The 17,502-nt window shown below is 39.0% G+C and overlaps 1 protein-coding gene across 3 annotated transcripts in view; it reads right to left on the bottom strand.

Annotated features, from left to right (window-relative positions):
- MAT2B (methionine adenosyltransferase 2B) overlaps positions 1 to 17,502 on the bottom strand; it is a 230,119-nt gene that overhangs the window by 107,085 nt on the left and 105,532 nt on the right. The window lies entirely within an intron of this gene.

Genomic DNA, 17,502 nt, shown 5'->3' with positions numbered 1-17,502 from the left:
AGGCAAGTCCTAACGGGCCTGTAGGCCACTTCCTAAAGTAACTTAATGCCTTTAGCTAAATCTCTACTACCTTATGTTCCTAAATTAGCCACTTTCTCCTGATATCACAATTTAGGAAAATACTAATTACCTCATGGTTCTGGAAAATTAAAATTACTTAATGGAAAAAAAAAGGATCATACTAGGCTTCTTAGACCCAATGCTCCAATTAATATATTATGCATTTGTAGAACAGGGAAATGTAAAAGAGGCAAATGAAATAAAGTCACAAACCTGAGGTATTTCATAAACAGTAACTAGGGGGAGAGTCAACAGTCTTCACATTATATAAGCCCTGTGTTGTTAACAAACCTGTGTGAACCAAGCAGCTTTGTCATAATAGAGGGTACTGAGTGTTTGGAACGTGAAAAGGCCACTAATTCCTAACTTAGAGGTTTTTTCATCTAGTCCGTGGCCAAGAGAGTATCTGCACCCCCCAAAAAAGAAGAGTACAAGAGAGATCGAGCCAATGAAAAGGTAATGGGCAGAAGACAATCTTACCAAGATGACATTCCATAAAACAGAATTGGCAACATCTGCTCAATCTACTGTAGATAAACAGTGAACTATTTTCCATCTCATTAACTAAGAGGATGAGATATTAAATAAACCCCAGGGGCCTCATGCTTTGTTATCACATTTAAGGCTTGGCCCAGACTTGCTGCATTAGCTAATCTTTGTAATGGTTTACAATCTAAACTCTTACACAATTTCTCTCTCTCTCTCTTTCTCTCTTTCTTTCTCTCTCTCTCTCTGACACATATACACACAAATCCCAAATGGCTTCAAACCAAAAATTCCTGCTTAATCTGACTGTCTAATTACTAGTCACTTAGCTTAAATTATTAACCATGTCTTCAACTGTGATATATGATACCTGTAGGTCTCCAAACAGGATTCTAATAGAATTATCTAATTCTATTAAACTGCAAACAACTGCCCATTAAATATTTATTAGCCAGCTTGCATTCATTGAAGATAGATTGGAGTGTCAGCAAACCTCTGGGTTCCCTCTTTCCGGAGCTTTGTCACACAGAAGGTTCAGCCAAACCAGCTCATCAGAATGATGCCTATTGATCAACTGCCAATTACCTATTTAATCAAAATCAATGGGGAGGGGCGCCTGGGTGGCTCAGTTGGTTAAGCGACTGCCTTCGGCTCAGGTCATGATCCCGGAGTCCCGGGATCGAGTCCCGCATCGGGCTCCCGGCTCAGCAGGCAGCCTGCTTCTCCTTCTGACCCTATCCCCTCTCATGCTGTTTCTCTCTCTCTCTCTCAAAAAAAAAAAAAAAAAACAATGGGGAAAAAAAAAGTTTAGAAGAACTTACAAGGTATGGTACAGATTTTTTTTTTTTTAATACTTGGTTAAATAAGTAAATTGGTTAAAATCTAGCTAACTTGATTGTAAACACTTATGGTTTATTTTACCACAGGGAAAACTGCTAGCAGTTAAATAATTAGATTTTCTTTTTCAGATTGGTGGATTGTATTTTTAATAAAGTTGTTGAAGAACTGTCAATTTTATCCACCCAGGAGAGATGCTTTTTGATGCCAGGCTTTCAGGCTAAAATGTCTTCTTTCTTAAAGCCATATGAAAGATAACCTGACACCTTTGGCAGACAGCACTCCTTCAGATGGTAAGCATGTGGGCAGTTTTAGACAATTAGATTATGCAAGATGGCAAGTGTTCATTCACTAAAAATGCAAGAACCATCTGGATTCTCCCAGAGGATCTGGAGAAAATGAACAAGGAGAGTCACTCCTCTAAACAAACCACTTTAACATGAATTGTTCAAAACCCAAACTGTAAATCAATTCTTAATAGCAAAAGGCCATCATAAAGAATAAGAAAGAAGGAGAGGAATGTCATCTGACTCTTGTTCAACTAACTTCTCAATAGTCAGAGAAAGGCCAAAGAAAAACAGGAATTGCTGTATCATACAATCAGTAGTGCTATATAGTTTTGCTTCCTGGTTGCTGTAATTAAGGATTCGACTTCAGACGACCTCCTTATAGGTTGATTTTGAGAAGATACTACTGTACAGAAGCAAAATAATTAAAACAGACATGAAAATCAGCACTAGGAACCTCTAGTCATTAAAAACAAAGCAACGGGAAAAAAAAATAAATTGTGTTACATTCACACACTGGTATAAAGTATTGCAATGCAAATGGATAGACTATAGCAACATAGAAAATGGATTAATTTTGTAGACATCATGTTGAATGAAAGAGCCAGACCCCCCTCAAAAAAAGAACAGATTCTGTATGATAAAATTTACATAAAATTCAAAAACAGGCAACATTAAGCTATGTTTTAAGTAAAATAATAGTTACCTTTTGGAGTGGAGAAAAGGGTAGTGATTGGGGAGAATTTTGGAGTGCTTTCTATACCTGACCTACAAGCTAGTTACAGAAATCTAGTCCCTTTGGAAAAATGTTTGCACTTTTCTTAATGTATGTTATTCTTCAATAAAAAGTTTACTTGCAAAAAGTAAAGCAACAGAGCAATTTATTTGTGTGTCCTTAGGCAAGTCACTTATCTCTGAACCTCAAAGTTTCCATCATGTGTAAAATAAGCAGTTGGACAAGACAGTCGTCAGATTTCTTTAGATTTCTTCAGATTGCAAAAATGCTTTGATACTACAAAAGATCACTTGTCTCACAAGGACAAACTGGATCAATAAATCTATACTGATATCAACCTCATTTTGGCAGTTGAATATATCCCTCCCCCCTTACCCAGTTCTTCAACCTTTACTTAAATAGTAAAAAGCAAGTTTTTTGGTAGCATATGTACATAGAGAATCCTCCCTCCAGATAAGTAGATATATATAATGAGAGAGAATTTTTTTTTAATAAAATAAAGCCAGACAAAAGGAGAGATGGGGAACTGTCTCACTCTCAAAAACCTGCCCCTCAAGTTTCTTTCAACTCCTCATTCACATAGAAATATTTAATCTTTGAGTTTTTTTATCCCAAGAGTCGATGGTTCTGAAATCAGACAGGAATGGACTTTATAGGAATGTAAAAAAAAAAAAAAAATCTGCCCTAAAATGTCTTTAGCACAATTACCTAAGCACCCAATGTTCCCACCATTAGAGGATCTTCTTAGGTTGATCAGCCCTTTACCTCACAGAGAACTGGCTTCTAAAGACATGAGATGTAGGAAAAAAGATTTGTGCATCACAAAGAGATCAAAAGCCTAGTGTATCTCTAGAAAAGAGGGTGCTGACATTTGGTACCAAGATGGCACTTCCTGACCAGCCCAGAACCACAAATCAAGAGAACGTGGTAAGGGAATGGGAGCCAGGTATCCTCCCACCACTCATTCCCACAACTAACACCAACTTATTCCTGATTCTCCTCATGTTTCCACACACACACACACATACACACACACAATCCTTGTGAATTTCACCACACAATAAGAAAATAAAATTCCACTAAAGGCCTCCTTTCCCTAAACAACCATAAGTCAACCAAATAAACTGTTTACTTTTTAAACTATTAAACTTTTTAAACTATTAAAACTAATAGTTTTTTAAACTTTTAAAAGTTTAAAAAGCTGACTATAGAAGGACTGCTCAAAATTGTCCTTCACTCACTGTAGAAACCAAAGCATAGATCTCTCTGCTCGTGGAGTTCTATAAGGAAATATTGGAGATTCATCGGGGACTGAGCAAATGTCACCAATTCACAACCAAAATAATGGGCAGAAAAAAACCTAAATCCCTCATGTATGAAATAGTACAACTTTTAAATTTCCTAGTAGTGTATCTCTTAAAAGGATAAAATAAAGTACAAATCAGGAATTGTTCTTGGAGGAATATTCCTAGATCATATTGTCAGGAAACAGATAATACGTCATTTCTCCTTAGCTCTGAGGGAGAGTAGAAGTGTCTAGAGAATATGCAATGAGCAAGTTACCTCCTGCTGCCTTTTACAAATCTTAAACAGAGACCAAAAGCAGTTTGGTTGGTTTTTCTTAATAAGGCACATGCATCTCCAGAGAACACATTCTCACCAGGCAAAAGCTGCCTCTAAATGTCTTTTCATGCCTTCCCAGCTGGGACTGGGGTTTTGCTCTCTCCTTTAAAGGCAAAGGGCTCTGCTACACAACTGGGGAAAAGATAGGGCAGAATTACATTTTGAAGGCATTAGTTTAGGCGTCAATCTGCTTCTCTGAACTGTAAAAACATAAGCAATTGTGCAAATACTACTTAACTCATAAAAAACGCCACTGACCTCAGCCCAGTACAGAAAGATGCTGCGGTAAAATGGGCTTTTCCACCTCTACAAGGTAGGAGCAAGTTGGGAGAAGAGACAAGAACACAAACAAGAAAGTATGAGAGCAGAACTAGAGTTGTGACCGCGGCCAGAATCATTCCCCGAAGAATTCAGAGCTGCACAGATGCTGAGGCTCACCAAGATGCTACTCCTGTGGCCATCGCTGAGGACTACTGTGCCTGAGATTTCTAGTCTCCCACCCCACAACTATTTTTCTATAATAATACAAGTCCTTTCTGCATACGAATGCCAGGTTAAAGACTAGGCTCCTCCGTTTTCCTTAAAGTTAGGCGTGGCACGTGACCAGGTACTAGCCAATGGGAAGTATGACTAGAAGTGGCTTGTGCAACTTTCTGGTCACATCCTTAAAAAATAAGACACATGAAGTTCTACTATTCTTTCTTTCTTTCTTCCCCCTTGCTGGAGATCAGACATAGTGAAGGCACGTGCTAAGAACGGAAGAGCTGCAGAAGGTGCTCACAAGCTGCTTGGTCCTCACACCATGGATCCACCGTGTAAGTCCTTACGCTCACTCAGCAGCCAAACCAATATCCTAAAATTCACAACCACCAATTGCTACTGCGATCATTTCTTCACCATCCTCTGTCCCATTGGAGTGATGATTATTTCTGCCCCAGAGGTTGCCCAGTGCCCCCATTAAGCATGGATGATCCCCCACTTAACAACCTGGCACAATGGCAATCTCACCCCACCATTACTACCAAGAATGTGGGGTTAACACAGACAACTTGCAAGGTCATCGTAGTTTGAATCAAGAGCCCTGTCCTAATCAAAGTGGGGCCATGATGAACCAGTTTCAAATCACCCACAGAACCTGGGCATCAGTGGCAACAACACCTCTGATGACAGCTCAATAGCCTTTTTTCTCCAGCCAGGAAATTTGAGGGGTGAGCCTGAGCAGGGTCACCTAAATAGATTGCACCTGCCAAGACCGGGTGATGGAATAAATGAGTGCATGTGGAATGGAAATTAGGGGGCTAGACCTAAAATAAATTTAACAGATTGCCTCCTCTTTAAGTGCTCCTTTTAATCAGCTGATTTCATGAGACTTTGCTTTGCAGAGGAGGAGATGTGACTCATGAGCATGCTTGCCAGAGACAGATGCTTGTGGGTTTTGTTGTTTTTTGTTTTTTGTTTTTTAAAAATTCTATCAGACAGGGATCTGCAAGAAATTTAGATGAAGAAAAAGGCCAATGATAAACATGATTTGAATCAAAGTAGATTTGGGGTGTACAAAATTTTTATAGACTCACAGTTCCTAAAACTATGTTCAAAGACATAAAAATAAAAGGCCAATCAGAGTTTTACAAATAAAGGACCTTAGAGATCACCTAGTTCAATTCTGTTTTCCCAGATAAACACTTAACATAGTATATAACACACAGTTGGCAATCAAATATATTTTTTCTAGTTGTTGAGTAAATGATTGCCTTACTAGAAAATAAGAGAGAACAGTGATTCATCCAAGATTACATAAGAAAATACTCAGGTAAACTAAGATGTCTCAACACCAAGCTCAACACATTTTCTATGCTGCTTTCTCTCATTATGTAGCATAGTCCTTTTCATTTTTTAAATGAACCCCAAATTCCATGCACACACTTTCCTTTTCCTGGTGTCTGTATCAGTTAGGATGATTTTAGCTGTAGGTAACAGAAAACTTAGCAAAAGTAGCTTAAGTTAGAAGAGTATTTTACTTTACAGAAACCCAGAGGTGAGTTGTCCCAGGGTTGATTTTGATGGCTCAGCATCATCAAGGACCTAAGAATTTTCCATCTTTCTACTTTCCCATGCTCATGTGTTGCCTTCATTTGGGGCCCTATTTTCTCATGGTTGCCAAATAGTTGTAGCATTTCTTTTTATCTTCTATGAAAGCATCCAAGCAAAAAAAAAAAAAGGGGGACAAGGGTAAAAATGTCTTCTTTTTCACACCACTCTATTAATAAAAAGAAAAATTGTTCCCCAGGGTGCCTGGGTGACTCAATCGATTAAGTGTCTGCCTTCAGCTTGGGTCATGATCCTAGGGTCCTGGGATCGAGCCCGCATCGGGTTACCTGCTCAGCGGAGAACCTGCTTCTCCCTCTCCCTCTGCGGCTTGCCCTGCCTGTGTGCTCTCTCTGTCAAATAAATAAAGAATATCTCTAAACAAAAGAAAAAAGAAAAATGATTCCCCAAACCTTCAACATACTTCCCTTTATGTCTCACTACCAGAAATGGATCACATGCTCACCGATCACTGGCATAAAGAAGTGAGATAGAGATAACTGGCTTAGGCCAATCATGATTCACCTATGGGAGCTGGGCACATTCTATCCCAAACAAATGTATTCACAAGGAAGAAGAGTAAGTGGCTACCTCAAGATATCTATGAGATTTTGCCACATCCACAGATTGCCTTGGCAGGTCTACTCAAGACTAAGCCCAAAGGTTTTATTTCCCACCAATGTTAGATATAGGAGTATGAATTCAACTCAACAAACATTTGTCAATCACTTTCTATTTACCAGTCTCCACACAGACCCTACAACTAAAACAACAAATAGAACTGTTACTTTTCTTACCCTCAGGGAGCCCACTGAAGAATGGCAGATTAAGACCACTAAATAGGCTATTACAATCCAATATGATGTGTGTTCTTATGGGGAAAGTGCCCACCATATGGGATAATAAAGAAGACATAACTAGCCCACATATGGATGGTCAGGGAAGGCTTCCAAGAGCAGGTGTCATCAACAGAATAAGTAAAAGCTAGCATGGAGATGTTATGGGACAAGCAGAGTGTGTTCCAGATAGAAGTTTCAGAATAAGCCAAGTGCAAGAGACAAGTGAGAATATGATGAATCTGGAGGCTGGAGGAAAAAAAAATTCAGTATGACTAAACCACTGAACATAAGGCAGAGAGATCATCTGAGACTAAAGAGGTAAGAGTTGGTATTCGAATTAGCCTATTTCAAGTTTTTGCCAGTTTGCTAAAGGATTTGCCATGACAGCTGTAGATGGAGTCACAGGTGTAAAAACAACTAAAAGGCAGCAAGCACAGAGGCGACCTCCCCGGAGGAAATGGATCACGACACTGCTACGTGGTGACTCGCAATTCCCTTTGCTGATTCTCCATCTATTGAGGCTATTACAGACCAGGCTGAAAATAATGTACCACTTCAGAGTGTCAACAGCTCCCCAGCAGAAGGACTAGTGTAGGTAATGAGTGTGCTTTGACAGCCCAAGGTCAGATATTTAACAATATTCCAGAGTTTAAGTATGATACACTGAGCACTGTTTTAGCTCCTAACTTGAAAGGCTCACAGCTGCTAATATTTACAGAAATAGGAAGCAATTACAGTTCGCTGCCACAGGAGGAACTTAAATAATTTAAGACTCATAATGCTTCTGATTCTTTTCAAGCCAGCTTTTCTCCAGAACCAGCTGCTTCTAGCGCTCAGAAAGCCCTCTGTTCAGAAGGCAGAGTCGTCCTGATGCACAGCACTGCTTTTGCTTGCCCAAAAACTCAAGCACACAGCTTTTTGGCATCCACAACATTTCTCCCACATTTGTACTTCATCTCTGGAAAGGGCCCCCTTTCTCACCAGCAATGAAACTCCACAGCCATCTGCCTGGGCTAATCTGGGTAAACTGGCATGATCAGAGAGAACCATAATGTAATTTCACAAATTAAACTAATTTATTTCAGTAGCCATTTTCATGACACGGATGTGGTAGGACAAGAATAGAGAAGAAAGGGGAATGGGGGAGAAATTGAACATGTTCAATGCCAAACAGAAGAAAGTCAAATTTTAAGTGAAATTAAAATTACCCCCAAGAGTCTCTTCTTCTGATTCCATTGTGAATTCAGCACTTTCCCATGGGGGTCAACAAGCTGATGAGCGGGATAAGAAAATGTAGATAATTGTAAAATTTTTTTTAGTTGAAGTTTAGATTGAAGAGCTTCTGATATCAGCCTATTGAATGACCTTTGCAAGAATTGGAGAATACAGAGGTATCTGCTCCCATTATAAAGTTCTAAAATATGACCAAGAACATAACTGGTAAAGTTACTTCACCTGGAGATAAACACTTTTTATATGAGAAGTGTTCTAGGATATTTGGGTTCCACAATCTTACATTTATCATCACAGATTTTCTTGGAAGGACATCAGGCTAGAAGGGAAGGAACATATTTTCTGGCACCCAATATATTAGTTTTTAAATCCCAGCTCTGCCCAACTCTGGCTAGTTAGTCCATGTTTCTGAGCCTCAGTTTCTACATCTGCAACATGGAGATGATCTTATAAATAAGTATTAATCAGAATTAAATTATGGTAAATGAAATAACTTGGACAAAGAACCTAATGATGCCTAGGCTATAGAAAACATCCAATGAAGCCTGGCGCTATCCCTTCTCTCCCAATACATGCTCTTCCATTTCGCTTATCAGGATAATATATATACCTTTCCAGGGTCTGTAGTGTTTAGGAGAAATGTTAATCAGTTCCTCCTGTCTGTTCCTTGAAAAATACAATAAACACTTTTTTTAATGTGTTGAATTGTGTTCCCCACAAAATTCGTGTGTTAAAGTCTCCACCTCACGATGTAAACTTATTTGGAAGTAGAGTTGTTACAAAGGTAATTAGTAATATAAGGTCATTCTAGAGTAGGGTAGGCCCCTAATCAATACACCTGGTATCCTTTTTTTTTAAGATTTATTTATTTATTATTTATTTGTTTATTTGGTGGGGGAGGGGCAGAGGGAGAGAGAATCCTGAAGCAGACTCCCTGCTGAGCATGGAGTCCCACGGGGCTTGATCCCAGGACCCTGAGATCATGACCTGAGCTGAAATCAAGACAGCACCCCCATCCGGTATCCATATAAAGAGAATACCATGTGAAGAGACAGGCAGGCCCCCAAGGAGAACATCATGTGAAGCTGTAGGCAGAGATCTCAGTGATGCAGCAAAAGCCAAGAAATACCAAAGATTGCCAGCAAACCACCAGAAGCTAGGAGAAAGGCATGGAATAGATCCTTCCTCATGGCCCTCAGAAGGAATCAACCCTGCTGACACAGGTTTCTAACCTCTAGAACTGTGAGATAATGAGTTTCTGTCATTTAAGCTGCCCAGTTGGTGGTACTTTGTTACAACAGCCCTAGTACTAATACAGACCCACTGCTAAAGTTATTCTCTGTCAATGTACACATTAATAGCTTTCACCACCACAACATTTTTTATAGGTTGTCAATGACTTTAGGTCTTTTGGGTAAACATTCAGTTATATACTATATAAATAACATGCTGACTTGGACAATTCTGGCTGGCCGAGAACACAGAGGTCCTTAATACATTGCCTCCTTAGTCCTAAAGCACTTTGAATAAGAGGTTTCATTGGCTCTGTCTACCTGTTTTTCTTTCCCCTAGATGTCAAGCTCTTTGAAAGCAGAAACTGTCTCATTCACCTTCATATCCCCAGCAGAGAGATGTGGAAGAGGCATAACATTCGTTGAACACCTTACTTTTTCCTAAGTACTTAAAACAGTTCCACAAACTGATCTGAGTGCCTGCCATGTGCCAGAACACTTCCTCAAACCAGGAGAGAAAGGCATCAATGTCCCCACCATATAAAAGAAGAAATTCAGTTCAGAAAATTAAGATTAGGGGCACCTGGGTGGCACAGTCAGTTAAGCCTCTGACTGTTGGTTTCAGCTCAGGTTGTGATCTCAGGGTCATGAGACTGAGTCTCGTGTCAGGCTCCACGCTAAGCACAGAGTCCGCTAAAGTTTCTCTCTCCCTCTCCTCCTCCCGGCCTTGTGTGCTCTCTCTCTCTCTAAAATAAATAAATAAATCTGAAAGAAAGAAAGAAAGAAAGAAAGAAAGAAAGAAAGAAAGAAAGAAAGAAAGAAAGAAAGAAAAGAAAGAAAGAAAGAAAATTAAGATTAATAAATAGAAAAGAAAATTAAGATGAAAATGGTAAAACCTTTTTTTCTTTTTTATTGTATTTTGTAACATGATTTCAAGAAATCCAAAATATGAATCTAATGTACATGCTCTCTTGGAGCTTGGACTCAGAAAAGGCAAGAAAGAATGAGAGAAAGTGTCATCTCCCCAATAAATTTATTGCTGTCATCTCCCCAATAAATTCCCATTAATAAAACATACATTGTAAATAAACCACAGTGATGACACAGTGCCTACCATGAGCAAATGTGAGTAAAATCTAAAATACAGTTATTTCTTAGAAGAAAAGTCTGACCCAGAAAGACTCAACCGCCTTCTAAATTATTTAACACTTATTAATTGTATCCTGTGAACTAAAATATTAAACTAAAATGATGCCCAACCTTTTCCTCTTTAACATATGAGAGTGTAGCAGATAACTATGCTAAACCCAAATAGCTGGATCAAATTCATATGTATATGTAGATCAAATCCAGATAGATGATAGAAAGATAGATCAAATCTATATACGAATGCAGGTATTATGGGAAAATACTAAGTCCCTTCAAAAATTTGAATACTTTCTCTCAAAACAGTGGTATTATGGGGAAGCATTTTTCTCTACCTTTGACAGGTTTCTGGCACAGATTTTTTTCACTTTTTTTTAAAGTTTGGTGTTGTGATATCTTCCTCTCAAGACACATACACAACAAACATATTCACTGTAAGAAATAAGGAGCAACCCTGAGTATCATGACTACTTGCATCCCCACCCCCCTACTAATTTCCTGATCCATAAAGATCCCAACTTTTCTGATAACTTGGGACCAGTCTGGACCCATGAGTGCTTGAGGGCTATGGTGTAAATATTTGTGTCCCCCCCTCCCAAATTCATATGTTGAAGTCTTAACCCCCTAAGATGATATTGGGAGGTGAGGCGTTCAGAGGTGCTTAAACCATGAGGGTGGAGAACCCATGAATAGGATTAATGCCTTATAAAATAGGCTCCAGAGAGATTCCCTGACCCCTTCCACCATGTGAGAACACAGCAAGAAGGCACTGGCTATAAACCAGGAAGGGAACTCTTACCAGAATACACCCATGTTGGTGTTTGGATCTTGAACTTCCCAGCCTCCAGAACTTTGAAAAACAAATTTCTGTTGTTTATAAGTTACGCAGTCTGTGTTACTTAGTGATAGCAGCCCAAATGAACTAAAACACTGACAAACTTGACAAATGCCCTCTGAGTTTGACGTTTCTTTCGCTCATTTCCCTATTTGCTGGTTTTCGTCTCTTTCAAGTTCCTTTTTTAAGGTATTATTCCATGAAGAGGGACAAAGAACCAACTTGACAGGATCCCACAGAAACTTTAAAAAGTCCCTCCATATCAGGCCCTTGAACCAAATCAAACACTTGCGCTCTTGCCTGCAGCTTTCCAAATCCATTCTCAAGGAACTCAAAGAAAATCTCAACTCTGAACATTCATGGAGAATTGTTGCTAAATTAGCACCAAACTAGATGTTTAATGATTAACTACATGGCCCTTGATAAAATATTCAATCACCACATCAACCTGGCAGTTATGCCTTGTTTTAGAACACCTCTCAGAAGGGTTGGCAAAGCATAACCAATTTTAGAAACTATCTCCTTCTCTATGGGAAAACACATGTAAGCAATGAAATTCAATATTTATGCTGGGTTCTTTTTCAAAGCAACTGTGAACTTCTTGAGGAACCCTGTAAATTTTTATCCTAAACACCTGTCACAAGGTTTGGCACACCATAGGCTTCCAACAGATGTTGGACAAGACTGACTGACAGAGAAGGTACTGAGATAAGACTAAGGCTAACATCACAGGTGAGCAAAAGTCATCACAAGTATATCTGTTTGCATATCAATTCCCAAAGCTAGTAGAAGTGTTGTTAATGCTTGCCTTGAATAATAAGGCTCTAAGAATATGAAAGTAGTGATTTACTAAGCCCAATTCCTTCATGCCAAGATGTAAGGACCTCAATCATTGCTGCAAAATGCAAGCACAGTTTAATTTAAAGAGACAACTATAGAAAACTTAAAGCTTAACTATGTCAACTGAACAATTAACTTCTTTATTTGAAACATACAACATATTTGAATTATTTGCTAATCACTCAATCCTCTCACATATTAGAAGCTTTTGAGTTATGCCAGCATCATGAATAATGCCTGTGCTTTTTTTTTTTAAAGATTTTATTTATTTATTTGAGAGAGAGAATGAGAGACAGCACGAGAGGGAAGAGGGTCAGAGGGAGAAGCAGACCCCCCGCTGAGCAGGGAGCCCGATGCGGGACTCGATCCCGGGACTCCAGGATCACGACCTGAGCCGAAGGCAGTCACTTAACCAACTGAGCCACCCAGGCGCCCAATGCCTGTGCTTTTAAACTTTTCTAAATATGAAAAAATTACACGTGTACTAGTACAGGGAGGAATGACAGAAAGTCCTTGTGACCTGGATTATCTCCACTGCTCTCTGATACTTTTTCTTCCATATCTTTTCATTCAAGATCATACACAACTTGGTTCAAAAATGGGAATCTATACTGTTTTATAGTTTTTTTCCCCTTTCTTTGTCTTTCTCTAATGCCTGTAGTTTTTAAAATCAGATTAAAATATTAAGTGATTAGCTAGCAAACATATACTGACAACCACATACTACTTATTTTTCATAAGTAAGGAACAATTGCATGATTTGTACATTTCAACACCCCAGTCAAGCTGAGACAATGTAAGTAGAGACCAATCTCTGTTAGGAAATATATCAAAACCTAAAAGTCAGGTATTATACCAGAGCTCAGGAGATTGTCAACAAAATGTTGAAATTTCTAATATAGGCTGACCCTGGGTGACTCTGATTAACCCAAACCTTTCACTTACAAGATAAGGAAGAATCTCTATTACCATATCAGCTCAACCAGTTGGGATGTTGACTATCTGACATCTGGGCTAAGGGGGGGGCGGGGAGGAATGAAAGAAAACACTACACATTCAGACACTGTTGTATATCACCAGCAGATTCCCAGACATACTACGGCATACAAGCCCATCAATTATATAAACTCCCAGCAAGTTCAAATAAAACAATAAACAAAGAAAAGGTCATCATATAACAGCAAAGGAAGTCAGGGAAAACAACCACCAGTGTCAGCCAATGCTTGATCCAATCTAAGGCAGAAAATACCAGGAGAGGCGAAGAGTGCTTACTGGCTTTAAATCTTCAGATAGTGCATTTCCTCTGATAGGTGCAGTGTCTAGAAAGACAGTAATCAAAAGCAGTAACCCAGTGGCCCTTTCAACTACGGCTCTCCCTCCCCAAAATGGGTTGTCAATCCTATATGTGGGCTCAGAAGCCTGGAGTTTGTGTTATGGTTTGTGAAACATTAGAATGGGCTCCTAAAACTCACACAAAAGCTAAGTCTGTGATTTACAAATTCTCCATGAGGTCCTCTTTTAGGAAAAAGCAATTTGATCGAAAGCTCAGATCCAGGGGCGCCTGGGTGGCTAGGTCGTTAAGTGTCTGCCTTCGGCTCGGGTCATGATCCCGGGGTCCTGGGATCAAGCCCCCATTGGGCTCCCTGCTTGGCAGGAAGCCTGCTTCTCCCTCTCCCACTCCCCCTGCTTGTGTTCTTGCTCTCCCTGTGTCTCTCTCTCTGTGTCAAATAAATAAATAAAATCTTTAAAATAAAAAAATAAAGCTCAGATCCAGAATGAGTCTCTATCTCAGGTGACATGGCCTGTCTGAAACCCAGGTAAATGATCAAGGCATTTGCAGATTTCAGTTCCAGGTACCAGTCTAACCTCTTCATTAGAAGAGCTTTGACTAGAAAGAAGCAAGGCTTTAAAAGTTGAAGTTATCACCTTTAAATATTGAGATAAATAATGTATGCTATTAAAATGTTTTTAAGTTGAGGTTGTCAAATTGCTGCTACTAACATATTTTGAGGGCTTTAACTCATATCCCTGAAACCTAGACTTTTGCCTAATTTCCCATGTATACCTTAGTGATGAAAAGTGATGGGATCATCTCATTCCCCTATTTAAAAGCTTTCAGTGACACCAAGTCCAAACTTATCGTGCCCAAACAGGTCCTTCTGATCTGGGCGACGCTCCCCAACAACCTTCAATACACAGGCACAGTCAGCCATATGCTGCTACTTACAAATCCCCAATATATGCCACATTGTTTCTCACCTCTTTGACTTGGCACATGCCGCTCACTTGGCCAGGTAAAAACCTTGCGAAGTCCCCAGACTTCCCTCTACCCCAGCCCAACCTCTTCTGGGCAAACCCCTACTCAGCACTTCTTCAGTAAAACAGAACCACAAAATGGGGCTGGCTTTGGAGCTAGCCAACTTGGATTTGCATCCGGCTTCTACTCCAGTAGTTACTTAACTCTCTGTGCCTTTGTTTCCTCATCACCAAGATGTGAAAAGGAATAATACCTAGAGATTTGGGGAGGTTTAAATGAAGTGAGACTTTAATCAGGTTGCTTTCAAGAACATACTAAGTGTTCAAAACTATTAGCTATTATCACCATGATCACTATCTTTTAAGACTCCCATTAAAGCTCTTTTTTTTTTTTTTTTGGTAAAAACCCTTTGCCAAACACAACCTCTCCTCACAAACATACAATTACTTGCTTTTTTTGTTTCACCCATGGAAATTGAACATACAGTAGTCTGCCCCTATCTGTGGGGGCTACATTCCAAGACCTCCAGAGGATGCCTGAAACCACAGATAGTACCAAACCTTATTATATATACTACTTTTTTTTCCAATACATACATAACTATGATAAAGTTTAATTTATAAATTATGCATAGTAAGAGATTAGCAACAATAACTTACAATAAAATAGGACAATTATAACAATATACTATAATAAAAGTTATGTGAATATGGTGCCTCTCTCAAAGTACCCATTGTGCTGTACTCACCCTTCTTCTTGTGATGATGGGAGATGATAAAGTGCCTGTGTGATGAGATGAAGTACGGTGAATGACGTCAGCATTGTGATGTAGTTTTCGTCTATGATATGTCAGAAGAATCATCTGCTTCCAGACCATGGCTGAGCCACAGGGAACTGAAACCCTGTAAGCAAAACCATGGATGGGGGGCGGGAGGGGCACTACCTCTAATGTAGCTCTCATACTGGATCAAAAGTGTGGGTTTTTTGCATATCTGTTCCCTCCCTGAAAGCTTCTCAAGAACAGGAACCACATCTCATTAATCTTGTATTCTCAGTGCCCAGCAGTGCCTGACACACGGGAGATACAAAAATAAATATTAGCTGAATGAATCAATAATTGAATGAGTTCCTAAAGAACCAAGTGGAAACCAAATACTGATCAATCAAATCACATTTAACTGCACTAAGGAAATCTGATATTCAGAGAAATAAGCAAACTTCAAGGACCGGGTAAAATAATGGAAAGCACATGGATTTAGGAGCCAGGCCTACCTGAACTGGAATCCCAATGGCTCTTCCTACAAGCTTTATGACACAGACCAAGTTATTGAACCTCTGGGAACCTCTGCTTCCACATCTTTAAGAAAATAACATCACGAGGCACCTGGCTGGCTCAGTCGGAGGAGTGTGGGACTCTTGATCTTGGGGTTGTGAGTTTGAGCCCCATTTGGGTGTAGAGATTGCTTGAATAAATAAATAAACTTTAAAAAAAAAAAGAAAAGAACATCTACTCACTAGGTAAACAATAAATAAGAAGATATAAAACAAAGTAGCAGGGCCTATAAGCAAGTGTTCATTAATTTATTATTTTCCATGGTCTTTTATGAAGAACTATTTTTGTAAATGTAATTATTATTCCATTAATCTTTGTGTTAAATGTGTATCTGCTAAAATGGATCACACAACTATACCATCATAGGAGTCAAGTTTTTGTTTTCTTTTTCTGTATTATGTTCTTAAATACCTGGACATACATACTCCATCTGCTGTCTACCAGGGGACCAAATTCATGTATGTGTATACTATGGGAAAGTGTTCTTTGTTTTATGTCAATTGCTGTATTTGGCTTCTGCTCAAATCATTAATTTTAACCTCAGAATGTAAAGGGTACATTAGTAGTCTTTATCTGAGGTTCCAGGAACACAGGCTTTGTTAGACACAGACCTGAGAGTTCTAATTAATATATTCTTTAACATTGCATTACAAATGAATTCACCAGCTCCATATATCTAGGGGAGATAAAGCTGCAAAAAGAGAAGACAGAGCTAAAGGAAATGCACAAATCTCAACTCTTTTGTTAATTTGACTAGGTCTGACCATGATGATATAAACCCTCCATAGTCATTCAGTTTAAAAAAAAAAAAATAGATTGACCATTTTTCCTACGAATCAACCTAGAGAATCTACATATAAAGGTCAAGATTACCAGATAATCTTATTTATTCCTATAGAAAGAGCATAAATTACTGATGAATTCCAACCAAGTGCACAGGTTTGGTGAAAAAGTTAAAAAAAAAATAGGGTGTGGTAGGGAATAACAGAGTTTCTGATTTCACAAGTACAGAGCAGCATTCCCAGTTTATCCCTAAGTATTCTTATCTTTCATTCCTGGCACAAGAACAAAGGGTATCAGTGTTACTATTCATAAGCAGAGAAATTGAATTAAAACCTCCCCAAATCTTGAGACCTACTGGACAGACCTGAATCATGTAGATATCAATCTGTTCATTTAAACCCTAAAACCAAATTTTAATAGAACTGCAGGGGTAGCGGAATGGGAAACTGCTACACTGAGAATGGACACAGAGTGTCCTCTACCTTGTGATGGCATGTAGCAGCATCCATTGTGTCCATCACAGATGCAGGTGTTAAAATTAGAAAACACACAATCCTCTGTCAGCTTCCCCCAAACTTAAAAATTCATGATTACTAAGAGTGAACAGCCTATCTTTACTACATTCCAACTCATGAGGGCACCAAGAAACACACAGGCTAAGATCTGTGCTTGGCTCATGGGAGGCACAAAAAAGAGGAAAAGCAAACTTTGTAAAAGCATCTAAAACTACAGTAGTGTGGTTATTAACAAACACCCCCAAAATAGAACTTAGGTCCAAAGAAATGCAAATTTATTTAAAGCATAAGCCACAAAATAAGAGAGTTGGCATGTCAACACTACATACTGAAATTTAATCAAACTAAAAAGAACAGTTGATCTGTCTTCAAGAG

This window comes from Mirounga leonina, unplaced genomic scaffold, assembly GCF_011800145.1.
Source record: "Mirounga leonina isolate KUSES-001 unplaced genomic scaffold, KU_Mleo_1.0 Mir_104, whole genome shotgun sequence".
NCBI classification, from domain to species: Eukaryota; Metazoa; Chordata; class Mammalia; order Carnivora; family Phocidae; genus Mirounga; species Mirounga leonina.
Note: the sequence above shows the minus strand (reverse complement) of the source record. Positions and strands in the feature narration are given on the sequence as shown.